The sequence below is a fragment of the Hemitrygon akajei genome, chromosome 14, assembly GCF_048418815.1.
Source record: "Hemitrygon akajei chromosome 14, sHemAka1.3, whole genome shotgun sequence".
Lineage (NCBI taxonomy): Eukaryota > Metazoa > Chordata > Chondrichthyes > Myliobatiformes > Dasyatidae > Hemitrygon > Hemitrygon akajei.
In genome coordinates this window covers 75,248,759-75,265,535 of record NC_133137.1, presented here as the reverse complement: position 1 = coordinate 75,265,535, position 16,777 = coordinate 75,248,759, and the positions used below count along the sequence as shown (strand labels likewise).

The 16,777-nt window shown below is 41.2% G+C and overlaps 1 long non-coding RNA gene across 1 annotated transcript in view; it reads right to left on the bottom strand.

The window, feature by feature from the left end:
- LOC140738698 (uncharacterized) overlaps positions 1 to 16,777 on the bottom strand; it is a 342,841-nt gene that overhangs the window by 36,462 nt on the left and 289,602 nt on the right. Inside the window, exon 2 of the long non-coding RNA XR_012101425.1 lies at positions 12,541 to 12,666. This is a non-coding gene — a long non-coding RNA (uncharacterized lncRNA). The remainder of the gene's footprint in view (positions 1 to 12,540; positions 12,667 to 16,777) is intronic.

The following is a 16,777-nucleotide window of genomic DNA, read 5'->3' as shown; positions in this document are numbered from 1 at the left end:
GCTAAAAGATACTTTACCAGATGATGAAGCCAGATTGAACAGGAAAAAGTATTTTTAACTAATATTGCACGTTTCCTTGAGGTAAAATAATCACTGATTATTTTGAGTAGTTAGAAATTGAGCCTCCTGCTGCAAGGGAGCATTGGTGATATTTTACTGCTAGCATGGCATATTCATTTCATTAATCACTTTTTTTTTCCAACTCTATCTTTTACATGCAAGGTTATAGAAACTGACAATGACACATTGAGTCTGCACAAGACCCATGTGTAGTTAATTAACTACATGAGTCTACTACTTTATTACCTGTCATCCTAAAATTAGCATGGGGGAAAACAATTAATTTATGCTATATTTCATTGTATGCTTTATTATAATGTTCTTTCTAATAGTTTAGTGCTTTCCTATTGTTAACAATTAGTCAATTCAATTTAAGTTGCAAAACAATAAGATTCACTGAATAGTTAGCTCACCTTTAATTTAGCGATGTAGTAAGCAGACGGTGAAAACACCTTATTAATGAAAGAGGTCAGAGGTGAATGGCCAAACTGGTCCAAGTTTCAGTGATTGTTCATACCGAACATCAGAATGTGGAAGATCTAAGTGACTTTGACCACGGAATGATTGTTGGGCCAGACAGATATGTTTGAGTATCTCAGAAACTGCTGATGCCCCAAAATTTTCATGCAGTCTCTAGTGTTTAACAGGGAATGGTGCGAGAAACGAACATCAGTGGGCAGCAGTTCTGTGGGTGAAAACACTTTGTTAATGAGAGAGGTCAAAGGAGAATGGCCAAACTGGTCCAAGCTGACAGCAAGGTGACAGTAACTCAAATAACCATGTGCTACCACAGTGGTGAGCATGGGGGCATCTTTGAATGCACAACATGAGAAACCTTGAAGTGGATGGGCTACAGCAGCAAAAGACCACGAACATACACCCAGCAGCCATTTATTAGATACAGGAGGTAACTAATAAAAGTGGCCATTGAGTATATGCTATAGTTTTCGATGACCTATTTAGCATGTGATGAAAGGATAGGCGGCAGAGTGATCAGTATTAGCCATTCATCTCTGTAGGATACTATCGTGCAAGTTCAGTAAGTTGAAGCAGTTTTACGTCACCAGTAAGGTAGTGGATTTAGCCCAGTACATCACGGCTAAAGCCCTCCCAACCATTAAACACATCTCCATGAAACGCTGTCGTAGGAAAGCAGTGTCCATCATCAGAGATCCTCCCCACCCAGGCCATGCTCTCTTCTCGCTGCTGTCATCAGATAGAAGATATAAGAGCCTCTGAGCTTGCATTGCCAGGTTCTGGAACAGTTACTACCCCTCACCCATCAGGCTCTTGAACAAAAGGGAATAACTTCACTTACTTGCCCATCATTGAGATGTTTCCCACAACCAATGATCTCACTTTAAGGGCTCTCTAGCTCATTATCTCATGTTCTTGTTATTTACTGCAATTTATTTATATTTGTATTTGGACAGTTTGTTGTCTGCACTCTAGTTGGTCTTTCATTGACACTGTTATAATTACTATTCTATAGATTTGCTGAGTATGCCCACAGGAATATGAATCTTAGGGTTGTATATGGTGATATATGTACTTTGATAATAAAATTTACTTTGAACTTTGGACGTTGAAGATAAGGTTCCAGTTCCTGGTAACTATCCATTTCGTATTGGTGCTAATTAATAGGTAATGGCTAATTGATTTATTCTTGTTACATGTACCAAGATACACTGAAATGCTTTTGTTTTGCATCCCACCCAAATACATAATTTCTAGGCATAGGTACAGCAAGGTAGTGGAAGAGAAAAGCAATAAGAGAAAACAGAATATAGTGCTCCAGATACAGTTACCAGGAGACTGCATTATGAGCAGATAATAACGTGCAAGGCCATGACATAGTAGATTGTGAGGTCAAGAGTCAATCCCTAACATACAAGAGGTCCTTTCAAGAGTTTTGCAATGTGGAAGGAGCATAGTAGGAAGCTTCCTTTGAGTCTGGTGTAATGTGCTCTCAAGCTGTTGTACCTTCTGTCTAATGGGCGGGCAGAGAAGAGAAAATCTCTGTGATGGAAGGGGTCTTTGATTACCTTGGCTCCATTTGCAAGGTAAGGTGTAGTGATCACATGCTTAATGGAGGGAGACTGGTTTTTGTGTTGCATTGATAAGATTGACATACTGCATTAATAACATAGCAATTTTTCTTGCGGTCTTTGGTAGAGCAGGGAGGGAGGGAGGGAGGGAGGGAGGGAGAGAGAGAGAGAGAGAGAGAGAGAGAGAGAGAGAGAGAGAGAGAGAGAGAGAGAGAGAGAGAGAGAGAGTGTGTGATTTCACTAATTGGTTAGTTCTGGAGCCTATCAATGGTCAGTGTCTAGATGTGGAGAAATTGGGCACATTTCATGATATCAGGAGATTCCTGGAGCATGTGAACAAAACTACTGTACATGACAATTTAATAAGTACACAAGAGAAGAGTAATAACAATTAGGGTCAAATGCTTGTCAGGGTCTCAAAGAATACCAAAAAGAGCGATCAAAGGATCAGGTTCCAATTGACAATTTAATATAGAAGATAAAGTTAAAAAAACATCTTTCCAAAATTTTTCCAGAGTAGGACAGGCCCGATACAAATGGAAAAGGGAGACCTCACCTCCTTTGCATTTGTCACACCAGGGACTAATATCAGGATAGAACTTCGCCAATTTGGTTTTAGACATATGAGCCTTGTGGACGACTTTAAATTGCAGGAGACAATGGCGAGCACATAAGGAGATTGAATTGACAGATTTAAGAATTGAATCCCAAACCTCTTCGGACAAAGAAAAACCTAAGTCATGCTCCCAAGCAGTTTTAATTTCATCACAAGGGGCTCATCTGAGAATCATAAATTTAACACGAATCGTAGAGATTACGCCTTTGCCCAAGGGGTTCATTTGAAGAAACAAGTCTATAACATCTTTATCAGGTTTTTCAGGAAAATTATGTATTAAAGGTATAATAAAATGTCTAATTTGAAGGTATCTAAAAAAGTATGCGGTAAATCAAACTTTATAGACAACTGTTCAAAAGATGCAAACCGATTGTCTATAAAAAGATCTTTAAAACGCCTGATACCTCTCCTACACCAGTCTTGGAATGTGGAATCCTGCATAGACGGTTGAAATAAATGATTGTATAGAATAGGACTAGAGAGGGGAAAACTATAAAGACCATGGTATTTTCTGAATTGAGCCCATATTCTCAGAGTATGCCTGATTACAGGATTAATAATAGATTTTGGCAATTGGCAAGGAAGAACAAATCCAAGTAAAGCTGGAATAGATAATTTCTTATCAGCATTTAATTCCATTGCCACCCATGTTGGACAAGCAGACTGGTTATAAAAGTAGGACCAAAAGATAATATTACGAATATTGGCTGCCCAATAATATGAACGAAAATTCCAGTTGCATCAGTTTTGACTAATTCCCAGCAATCCCAACCGTTTGATCTTAAATGTGGCACCTGACAGGGATGCCCTTTAAGTCCTCTGTTATTTGATCTGGCTATCGAGCCATTGGCAATTGCGTTTCGCAGTTGTACTGAACTGACTGGGATCTGGAGGGGCGGTTTTGAATAACAATTAGGACATCACTGCTAAATATGAACTGTTATGGAAGAGTTCAGTGCAAAAAAAAGTGGGGGCCTAGAATTTCCAGGGTTGCAGAGGTGTGCTAAAGAGTCATTGTGAGCATGTGAATGTTGCTGTGGCCGCGGGACTGCTACTTGCAAATTCACAATTGCTGGCCCTACTAATTAGTCTCATGTAAGGGATATGCTCTCCTTCATATGCTGTAGCACAAAGGAAAATGGGGAAATCTAGGGAAGGTTGGAATCCAGGACAACATGTGGAGGAAATGGTGGCATTCCCACACTCTCATCTTGGTCTCTCTAATCAAACCTCCATAATGTTAATCCTCCCAGTACACCAACCGCTGCTGAAAATGGAGAAACCAGTCAAGAGGACTATCACTCAATGGCCTAATGAGGCAAACTCTATGCTTCAGGACTGTTTTGGATGGATAATTGGCAGATATTCCAGGAGGCCGCCACAAACGGAAGAGACACAAATCTTGAGGAATATGCCTCATCTGGCAATGACTACATCCGCAGTTGTATTTTTGTGTTTTGACTACATCAGTAAGTGTGTAGACAGCGTTGCTATCTTTAAACCAGTCATCTCACAGCCCAAGAAGAAGCCCTGGCTGAACGCTCAGCACACAGTCCTGGGGAGCACCCGGGCTGAGAATGATGGGGAGGGAGGAACGATTGTACATCCTGACTATCTGCCATCAGTTGGTTAGGAAGCCCAACACCCATTAGCACTGTGGTGCATTTAGATCAAGGAGTAGGACTTTGTTCACCAAGGTCTGTGGGACAATAATGTTGAATGCCGAACTGAAATCCAGAAACAGCGTTCTGACATTAGTGGCCTTGTTTTCTCGGAGTGTCAGGGCCAGGTGCATGACAGATGTTATGGCATCTGTCTTAACGGTTCCGTAGTTAAGCATATTGGTGAGTGTCTAGTGTGGCAGGAATGAAGTCTTGATATGTGCCATTGACAGCGTTTCAAAGCAATTCATGACGATTGGCATAGTTGCCACCAGGCGGTAGTCACTTAGTTCTGAAGGTGCAGAGTTCTTTGATACAGGGATGACGGTGGCTGATGTGAAGCAAGTGGGGCAGCAGCCTGGATAAGTGAAGTGTTGAAGACGTCCATAGCGAGCTGATGTGCACACTCCCTGAGTAATTGGCAGGGAGGTTATCTGGCCCTGCTGCCTTCAGGGGTTGACTCTCTCTTTTCACATTTTCTGTTGTCACAGACAGAGGCTGCTCACCTGGAAGGGGACGAGCTTTTGTGGCCAGCATTGTGTTGTTACATGCCTTGAAACATGCATAAAAGTCGTTAAGAGTATCAGGGAGGGGGCTGTCACTGGTACATTTGATGCTGTTTTTTCTTGCCTAGTCAGTTTTGCACTTGATGCCCAGCCGTAGGAGATCGCTATTGGACTGGCATTCCTGAATTTTTTGTTCATAGTCAGTCCTTATCCTCTTGACGCTTAAAATGAGGTTTCACCTGGCTGTCTCCAGGCTTGAAGGCACCATTCCGTCTTTAGTAGGGAGCGCATTTCTGTGTTCAGCCAAGGTTTCTAGTTGGACTGTTAGGTGACCATTCTTGAGGTACCAATGTCATCTACACACTGACTGATGTAGTCGGTGCCAGATGAAGCATTTTCCTCAAGGTCTGTACCTTTTCCATTTGTGGTGGCCTCCTTGAATATCTGCCCGTTCATCCATTCAAAGCAGTCCTGAAGCATAAAGATTGTCTCATTAGGGCCATACAGTAATGGTCTTCTTGACTGCTTTCCTCATTTTCAGCAGTTGTCGGTACGCTGCGAGGATTAGCATTGTGGAAATGAGGGCATGGATGGCTTTGTAAGTGTTGCATAGAAATGGTCCAGTCTGTTTGATCCCTTTGTGGCTATGGTCGTGGAATTTGGGTAAAATATTCTGCAGTTTAACAGGATTGAAGTCTCTGGCAATTATGAAGAGAGCGTCAGGATATTTGTTTAGAAGAGGGTTTATGGTACTGTAAAGCTCTCCCAGTGCGTCTTTGGCATTTACGCCTGGGTGGTGGGAGGGCGGAGGTATATAGACTGCATTGATGAACATAATGGTAAACTCCCTGAGCAGGTTACGTGGGCGGTATTTAATTGTAAGATGTTCTATTTCCTTAGAACAGTAGCTGCTAACTACAGATGAGTTTGTGCATCGATCTTTGTTAGTATACAGTACTGTGCAAAAGCCTTAGGCACATATATGTAGCCAGGGTGCCTAAGACTTTTGCAGAGTACTGCAGAAATTCTAAGTATTGCACTGTATTGCTGTCACAAAAAGAGGAGCAAATTTCATGACATTTGTGAGTGATGATAAACCTGATTCTGATACGGGTCTCCATTGTGGGCTGAGAGTGGGAAGGGGGCAGGGAGATGAGGGTCATGCTTGGGAAAAGGGGAAGGGAGGGGGGAGGGAGAGGGAAGCACCGGCGAGACCTTCTGTAATAATGAATGAACCAGTTGTTTGGAATCAAATGAGCTCTCAGGGCTGGGTGTGTCTGCAACCCCGCCACCCGCTCTTCCCACCCCAGCACTGCTTCTCTACTACCTGTCCCACACCCATCCCCTGGCGTTCAACCTTCACCATTCCCAACTTTCTTGGCTTCCGTCAGATTTACAAACTTGCTCTCCATGCCAAGTTGACAAATATAGCACTGTGCAAAAGGTTCAGGTATACATACTGTATGCCTAAGACATTTGCGTAGAATTGTGCACTTTGGATTTCCCTGACAGGGAGTTTCTGTCTGTGTGGAACAGAGTCATCCCATCGAGTTGAAACACCGAGTCAGACTTGTTGTCTTTTAGCCAGGGAAGCCACTGCATCTCTGCATGCTCCCATTCTGAGGCCAGGGAGAGCAGGTAATTATGTATATGAAAGGGTGACGGTAGAGGAAATAGTGGGATGGTGGTCGGCAAAGAGGCGGGAACACGTGGCTGGTGACCAGTGAGATGGTGTGTGTAATCTGCAGCATATGATCAGCTGTCAGGAGGAGAGAGGGAATCAATTGGTTGATACAGGTGATGTGGGCACATGAATTGGGTAGAAGGGCAAAAGGGTTCAAATAATCAAGATTTAATGGCTCAGGGTCACGTGATTTGGACATGGGTTCGGGGGATCAGTTGGTTATGGGTTGTGTCCTTCAGTAAGTTTGGGGTCTGTACAATGCTGGGAGACCCAAAGCAGAAACAACAAGTCAATAATTTAAAGTGGATCATCATCGTAAGGTGTTGAATACCTCCGGCATGTTCTGTTTCCATTTCAGAAATGTCTTCAATTGCATTTGTGAATATTGACAATGACAATTCTCAAAGGGTTAATACAACAACAGGGGTAATATTGATGCCTTCCTTTATAAACCCATGGTTTGCAAAGACAGGGAAAGTGCATTAATCAAGTGTTACTACTAAATTAGCTCCACAGCCTGCTAGGACATGAATAATTCATGCTGATGGATGATGTGCTCATCTAATACAAACAGGAATATTCGCCAGAGAGTTACAATCGAGTTAGCAACTTTTCAAGCAGAAAAGTTTGCCTATTCATGTTGTCATACTTTAATTGCAGTACGAATATTTTCTGTAGATTTGCATTAACAAGACAATAACTTTTATTACCGTTACCACAACCATCTTAATATCTCAGGAATAAGTACAGTCTTTCTAAGCAAGGCATTTGGAAAGAATCTGTATAAATTTTATGGAGGCTTATTGCTGAACAATGGTGGACTACCACAGGTATATTTAGAACTGTTCTGACTGCAGAGGCACAGAGAACATACTTACTGCCTGTTACGCCACTGGCGTTTAGGATAGCAATGAAGATCCTCCATCTCTGTATGTCCTTAGCTATCTTCTCTATTGTGCCCCAAGTGTGGTTCAAGGTTATCAGTTGCACACAATAGAGGATTCTTTATTGCTGTTTCCGTATCAATTTTTTTTAACCAATCAGGGTTGTTAGCCCTGAACTGAACCCCCAAAACTGGAGAACTGCTGGAATACTCTTGGTCTGGCCTCTACTTTTTGATCAGTTTGGCATGGGTGGACTCTGTCAGGAGCCAAAGCACGTAGCTCCAGCCAACATAGTTCTCCGGGTCATTAAAACACGCAAGCCTCCAAACTCTATGACAAGGTTGTGATCTTCTTAGAGGAGAAAGTACTTTGAGGTTGTGCAAAAGAATCAGGTGCAAACACGAGGAAATCTGCAGATGCTGGAAATTCAAACAACAACACACACAAAGTGCTGGTGGAACACAGCAGGCCAGGCAGCATCTATAGGGAGAAGCGCTGTCGACGTTTCGGGCCGAGATCCTTCGTCAGGACTAACTGAAAGGAAAGATAGTAAGAGATCTGAAAGTAGTGGGGGGAGGGGGAAATGCAAAATGATAGGAGAAGACCGGAGGGGGGTGGGATGAAGCTAAGAGCTGGAAAGGTGATTGGCGAAAGTGATACAGAGCTGGAGAAGGGAAAGGATCATGGGATGGGAGGCCTCAGGAGAAAGAAGGGGGGGGGGGGAAGCACCAGAGGGAGATGGAGAACAGGCAAACAACTAAATATGTCAGGGGTGGGGTAAGAAGGGGAGGAGGGGCATTAACGGAAGTTAGAGAAGTCAATGTTCATGCCATCAGGTTGGAGGCTACCCAGCCGGTATATAAGGTGTTGTTCCTCCAACCTGAGTTTGGACTCATTTTGACAATAGAGGAGGCCATGGATAGACATATCAGAATGGGAATGGGACGTGGTCCATGAAACCCCTCATTTAATGGTAGGGGTCCATGGCATATAAAAGGTTGGAACCCCTGCTCTAAAGCAATTGCTCTGAGAATAAACCAGTCTCAGAGAATTTCTAATTAACGGTATTCCCCAAAGCAGGAACCATCTGGGAGTTGATTGTGCTGCATAGTCCTTGTTGCTTTTATGTTGGTTAGTAAAATATCTTGTGAAATATTTTATCAGTGAAAATAATGTCCCAAAAGGATGTTGGAAGTACTGATCAGGCCAGGCAGTACCTGCCTATCAGTTGGTCAGTTATGAAGACAGATTGTCAGTCAGAAACGTTAATGTGATTTCTCTCTACAAACACTGCCCAACTTGTTGAGTGTTTCCTGCATTTGAATTTCTTTTCTTTCAGATTAACAGCATCAACAGGTTTTTTGCTTCTCAACAGTTCCATGACCAAGACCAGGACTACACCTTTAGTTTTGGGCTCATCCCAATATTATTGTGTGGTCTGATTACTATGAGCACTGCAAAGGATTTTCAAGAATAGTAGGAACTGAAGGTGTAGTACCTAACAGGAAAGATTAAAAAGGCTGATGCAATAATTTCTTTAGAAAATAGATGACTGAAAAGATGATTTGATACAGCTGCTGATAGATTAGGACTGGACCTGATAAGATTGATATGGTGAAGTCATACAGTACTATGCAAAACTCTTAGGCACATATATATACCCAAGGTGCCTAAGAATTTTGCACAGTACTGTATTTGTCAATGTAGAGCAGAGAGTGAGTTTGTAAATCTAGAGGGAACAAAGGATATACTCAACACAAAGTACACTGCAGATGCTGTGGTCAAATCAAGACGTACAAAAAAGCTGGATGAACTCAGCAGGTCGGGCAGCATCCGTTGAAAGAAGCAGTTAACATTTAAGGGTCTTGACCCGAAACATTGACTGCTTCTTTCAACGGATGCTGCCCGTCCTGCTGAGTTCATCCAGCTTTTTTGTACGTCTTGAAAGGATATACTCAGCCCTGAGACCCCAGGAAAGGTCATTTGATTCCAAACAATTGGTTTATTCATCATTACAGAATGTCTCACTGGTGCTTCCCGATCCCTCCTCTCTCCCTTCCCCTTTTCCCAAGCATGATTCCCCTCTCCCTGCTCCCTTCCCACCCTCACTCCACAATAGAGACCCATATCAGAATCAGGTTTATCATCACTCACATATGCCATGAAATCTGTTTTTCTTTGCAGCACCAGTACAGTGCAATACATAAAATGACTACAGTACTGTGCAAAGATCTTAGGCATCCTAGCTATATACGTACATGTGCCTAAGACTTTTGCACAGTGCTGTATTTCTATTTTTTGAGGACACATAATTTTAAGAGCCACTAATAATTACAAGAAAGAATTCAGGAAAATATTCTTCGTCTTGTATATTGCTGGAATATGAGACCCACTATTATAGAGCAGTACTGTAGAGGGTAGTGGAGGAGAGGGGAGGACCAAGGGGAAATCACACAAGGGCAACACTGTTGACCTGGGTTAGATAAAAATAGAGAGGAATGAGACCATATACACTGATACAGACACAATGGATAGAAGATCACCCACATTTTGTGCCAAAAATGACTCATTACATTTTTTAACCCTGATAAAGAATGTGTTCTAACAATTTCCTTTGATACTAGTTGAGAAGCAGCATATTAATGAGTGGAGATGGCCTTTATGCAGGTAGCACTAATGACTCTGGATTTGGCTTATATTCCTGAAGACTATTGGAAGGCCTATTACTGTTTAAGACCACAGGATCTTGTCATTTATTCCTATGAGGAAGTAGATAAAGTTTCATGACTTGGGTGGATGATTGGCTTCTCAAAGGTAAGCTGAAACAAATCTCCGGTTGTTAGTAACCTCTGATAGTGAAGTTTCAGAAATGGGGCCAGGCAGGAAGTCTGGTTGAAGAACATCTCATAATGTTCATAATAAAACCAAGCCTCTGAAAATACTACTCACAAGACATATGAAATTTAAGGCAAGAGTTCGATAGATTCTTGATTGGTCAGGGCATGAAGCGATACAGGTAGAAGGCAGGAGATTGAGTCAGAGAGGGAAAATGGATCAGCCATGATAAATGATGGAGCAGACTCAATGGGCCAAATGGCCTAATTCTTCTCCTATATCTTAGGGTTTTATGATCTTATGGAAATACCTCTTCCTATATATTCGGAATACAGTCCAGTACAGTCTATGCCGTACATACCTGATGCAGTCAGATGTACCTCAACTGAGGCATATGCCTGACTTCCCTGTTTTTATCTTCTGTTTTTCTAATTAGCACAAGAACTCTTTACCATTTCTTTCCAATACAATCTTTAGAGGCAATCAGTCCTTGCTGGCTGCTGGTCTCCATTAACAAGAGGAAAGAAATACACACCAAAGAAAATCTGCAGATGCTGGAAATCCAAGCAACACACACACAAAGTGCTGGAGGAACTCGGCAAGCCAGGCAGCATCTATGGAAAAGAGTACAGTCGACATTTTGGGCCGAAACCCTTCAAAACAAGAGAACAGACTCCATTTCAGGGTCTAGGTACCTGCTACAGGACCATGAGTCCTGCCATTTGTACAAATTCTTGCTAGAAGACATAAGAACTCCTCACAATTTTAACTGTTGGCACAGCTTCCTAGAGTACATAAATTATGTAAAAGTCACTACATAAATATAATTTCATTTATTGAAACTACTTGCTTTTAAGGCCTCCCAGACAACAGGACTGCTTAATTAATCAAGTGTATGTAGGGCTGTTTGCTCCATCTGTTCAACTAGTAGAATGTCACTTTATAGGAGGTATATATATATGTAAAAGATACTGTTAACATTCTTTCTGATTCTGATTCTTTCTGACTTCAATAACTCAGATGCAATTCAACATGCGTTTGATGGCTCTGGGCCATTATTGGAATACATAAGAATGAGGGGTGACCTCATTGAAATCTATCGAATATTGAAGGGCTCGATAGAGTGGATGTGGAGAGAATGTTTCTTATGGTGGGGGAGTCTAGGATCAGGGGGCACAGCCTCAGAACAGAGGGATGTCCTTTATACTGGAGATGAGCAGGAATTTCTTTAGCAAGAGAGTAGTGAATCTGTGAAATCAATTGCCACAGGTGGCTGTGGAGGCCAAGTCATTGGTATATTTCAGGCAGAGGTTGATAGATTCTTGATTAGTCAGGCTATAAAGGGATACGGGGAGAAGGCAGAAGATTGGGACCAAGAGGGAAAAGGGATCAGCCATGATGAAATAGCAGAGCAGACTTGATGGGCCAAATGGCCTAATTCTGCTCTTAGATCTTATGGTCTTATGCTCAAGTCTCTGAGTTACAAGGACACATTCTCCTTTCATGCGTCCAAGCTCTTTATATGAATATCTTAAATGGTTTCCTCCTACTACCAAATGGTGTAATACAGTCTAGGAAGTAATGAGAGTACTTGCATTGATTACAGATTATGAAGTATGCATATTTGATTCCTTGTTAAAGTGTCGGACACTAACTACATCTTAACTTCTCAATTCTATTCAGAACTGAGTACCACAGAAAAATGCACAAGCCAAAGTCTACAAAAGGTAGTGGATTCAGCCCAATACATCAAGGGTAAAGTCTTCCCAACCATTGAGCACATCTACATGAAATGCTGTCGTCTGAAAGCAGTATCCATCATCAGAGACCACCACCGCCCGGGCCATGCACTTTGCTGGCTGCTGCCATCAGGTAGAAGGTACAAGAGCCTCGGGACTCGCACCACCAGGTTCAAGAACAGTTACTACCCCTCAACTATCGGGCTTTTGAACAAAAGAGGATAATTACGCTCACTTGCTATCCATTAAAACGTACCCACAACCAATGATCTCACTTTAAGGACTCTTTACCTTGTTATCTCATGTTCTTGTTATTTATTGCTATTTATTTATATTTGCATTTGCACAGTTTGTTGCCTTCTGGGCTCTGGTGGGTCTGTCACTGATCCTGTTATAATTACTATTCTTTAGATTTGCTGAGTATGCCCCCAGGAAAATGAATCTTAGGGTTGTACAGGATAAAATATGCAGTATATATACTTTGATAATAAAAAAATGCTCACTTACTTTACTTACTATTCCTAATTTTGCATGTTAACGGCAGTTGAGGGGCAGAGTTCCAAATTCCAGCAGTCAGTGTTGCTGGGTTCTCACAGTGCAGCAATCACTCCTGTTTTAACTAGGACGTAGCAGCTGAGGGAACAGACAGATTTTGTTTGGTGAGCCACACATAAGTTATAATTACTGACAACAGCAGGCTTAAGCACCATGCAGCAATATCAATCTAATGCTGGACATATTAGAGGGGAAGCAACAGGAAATTGTGCCCGAGAAGTTTCAGAGATGTATATGAGCATTCATTACTGCAGAGACTATCAGAGTATGGTGTACAAAGCAGTGACCATGACCTTAGTGAGGACCTTCAGCTGGAGAGGACGTGCTGCAGCAAGGTCTCTACAATAATACATTGGCACATTCATTAAATTCTTTTTTTTAAATTATTTTTATTAGTTTTTCTATACATTTTACAAATTAAAAACCCCAAATCCCAATGAGGAACATTAATACAGTGCAAAATTAAGCATACAATGACAATATGCTACAAAGGAAGAGAATTTGACAAAACAGCACCTAAATTGAAGACAAGTAAACTTAGTATCCTCCCCAAGCCCCACAACACAAAAAAAAACAACTCCAGACCAACCACAACACAATATAGAGAGTATAATTCAGGACAATCAAACTCCCAGACTGTGAATACACTTAGCAACAGAGGATAATAATGCCTACTACCAGAAAAAAAAGGGAGCTGAAAGCAAGGGACCGAAAAGAAAAAAACCCAAAAAACCCTAGTCAAGAGGAAGGTTATGAAAGTACTCGATAAAAGGTCCCCAGACCTTATGGAACTTTAGATCCAAATTAAGAACTGAATAATGAATTTTTTCGAGGTCCAAGCAGGCCATAATGTCGTTAAGCCATTGAGCATGAGTGGGCGGGGCGACATCTCTTCATCTAAGGAGGATCAAGCGTCTAGCCAGGAGAGAGGCAAAGGATAATATTCGGCATTTGGTCGGACTCAGACGTAGATCTGTCTCGCCCCAGAAACCGAACAAAGCAATTAAGGGGTTTGGTTCTAGGTGCTGATTCAGAATACACGATAACGTAGTGAAGACATCTTTCCAAAATTTCTCCAAGCTAAGACAGAACCAGTACATATGGATGAGAGAGGCCACGCCCCTCTTGCATTTATCACAGAGCGGACTAATGTTAGGGTAGAATTGAGATAGTTTAGATTTAGACAAATGGGCTCTATGAACAATCTTAAACTGTAAAAGGCAATGGCGAGCACAAAGAGAGGTTGAGTTAACCGATTTGAGAATCGAGTCCCAGTTCTCATCGGATAAGGAGGTATTTAAATCCTGCTCCCAGGCCATTTTAATTTTATCCACAGGGGCCCATCGTAAGGCTGCTAATTTATCTCAAATAATTGATATTAAACCTTTACCTAGTGGATTAGTGGAAAGAAATAAGTCCATAGCATTTTTCGCAGGCATTTCAGGAAAGTTAGGAATTAAAGGAGCAATAAAGTGTCTAATTTGGAGATATCTAAAAAAATGAGCATTGGGCAGATTGAATTTAGCAGAGAGCTGCTGAAAAGAAGCGAAGCAATTATCAATGAAAAGATCTTCAAAATGTCTAATGCCCTTCCTATACCAAACATGGAATGCTGAATCATATGTAGAAGGTAAAAAAAGGTGATTATGTGCGACAGGGCTGGAAATGGAAAAACCATGGAAACCATAGCATTTCCTAAACTGAGCCCATATACGCAAAGTGTGTCTAACAAGAGGATTAGCTATTAATCTGGGCAGGCTATTAGGGAGTGCAGAGCCAAGAAGTGCAGAGATAGATAATTCTTTAGTGGAGCTCAACTCCATTGCCACCCAATTAGGGCACTCGGGTTGGCCGTGGAAGAAAGACCAAAAGGTAGCACTACGTATATTAGCTGCCCAATAATATAAACGAAAGTTAGGTAAAGCCATGCCACCCTCTTTTTTAGATTTTTGGAGATGGATTTTATTAATTCTAGAGCGCTTATTCTTCCACAGATATGACAAAATAATAGAGTCAAAGGAATCAAAGAAAGATTTAGGAATAAAAATTGGGATAGATTGAAATAAGTATAAAAATTTGGGGAGAACATACATTTTAACAACATTAATATGACCTACCAAAGACATAGATAGAGGTGACCATTGTACCAGACTCTGTTTTATAGTATATGAAAGATTGGCAAAGTTTTCGCGAAAGAGATCTTTAAACTTCCTTGTAACTGTAATTCCAAGATAAGTAAATTGATTATGGACTACTTTAAAAGGGAGATCACGAAATGTTAGTTCTTGTGCTTCCTTATTAATTGGGAAAAGTTCACTCTTATGTAAGTTAAGTTTATAGCCAGAGATCTGGCTAAACTGGTCAAGAAGTGAAAACATTAGAGGTAAGGATGTAGACAGATTTGAGAGAAAGAGTAATAAGTCATCAGCATAGAGAGAAACTTTATGCTCAACACCCCCTCTCCAAATCCCGGTCAATTCAGGACAGTTTCGAAATGCTATCGCCAGAGGTTCTATAGCCAAATCAAAGAGAAAGGGACTTAAGGGGCATCCCTGACGGGTGCCACGTTTGAGATTAAATACTTGGGATTTCTGAAAATGAGTTAAAACAGAAGCAGTAGGACACAGGTACAGCAATTGGATCCAAGAGATGAAATTTTGGCCGAGGTCAAATTTTTCTAAGACTGCAAAAAGGTAGCTCCACTCTATACGATCAAATGCTTTCTCCGCATCGAGGGAAATAACACATTCAGGAATCCCAGTTGGAGGTGAGTATAAGATATTAAATAAACGCCAAATATTTAAAAAAGGGAGACGGTTTTTAATAAAGCCTGTTTGGTCATCAGAGATAATGGAGGGAATAACGGTTTCTAATCTATGAGCCAAAACTTTAGCTAAGATCTTTACATCAACATTGAGCAGAGAGATCGGCCTATACGAGGAACACTCTGTTGGGTCTTTGCCCTTTTTTAAAAGAAGAATAATAGATGCCTCATTGAAAGAGGGTGGCAATTTGCCGTAATTAAACGAGTCAGATAATACTGAAAGTAACTGAGGAGAAAGAAGTGAAGAGAATGATTTATAAAATTCTACAGGGAACCCATCAGGTCCAGGAGATTTCCCTGAGGACAGTGCAGAAATTGCAAAAGATATTTCTTCTGATGATATAGGCGCATTGAGTTTGGCTTTGAAATCAGATGAAAGTGAGGGGATATTCAGATTCTGTAAAAATTGATCAACAGAGATATTGTCATTCAGAGATTCAGAGGATTAAAGCCGAGAATAAAAATTTTTAAATGCGTCATTAATTTCTAAATGATCCGATGTAAAGTCTCCGTTCTCCTTCCGGATCTTTGTAATATGTTGTTTGGCTTTGGAACGCCTCAGCTGATTGTCTAGGAATTTACCAGACTTATCCCCATGAATGTAAAAGTGACTCTTGCTTTCGAGAAGTTGGCGTTCGACAGGTTGAGTGGACAGAAGGTTAAATTTAGTTTGGAGTTCAACGCACTTCTTGTATAATTCAGGGTTCTTACTTTGGGCATATATTTGATCCAAATCTTTAATCTGGTTAGTGAGGTCTAATCCATCTGCACGGGTTCTTCTGTTGAGATTTGCTGTGTAAGAGATTATTTGACCCCTCAGATATGCTTTCATGACATCCCAGACATTCTGGGATGGCACTTCAGGTGACGTATTAGTGTTAAAATAAAAGGTTATCTGATCCTTAATAAATTTTAAAAAATCATCATCCGATAATAAAGTTGAATCAAACTGCCAGTGTTTATTTCTCTGAGGGAGACCAGGAAAGTTCAGAGAGAGGGTAATTGGGGCATGGTCAGAAATCAGTATACTCTGATAGTCACACGAGTGAGCAAATGGAATAAGTTGGTTATCGAGTAAGAAATAGTCAATTCTAGTGAAGGTATGGTGAACATGTGAGAAAAAAGAATAATCTCTCTCCGTAGGATGGAGGAAACGCCATATATCAGAGATACCAAAATTAGAGAGAAACGATTGGATAGCTAAGGCAGATTTAGTAGGTGATCTGGTAACAGAGGACGATCGATCCAGATTAGGATCCAACCAACAGTTGAAGTCACCACCCAGTATAAGGGAGTATGAGTTTAAGTCTGGTAGTGAGGAAAAAAACCGTTCAAAAAAGTTAACATCATCAAAGTTGGGGGCAT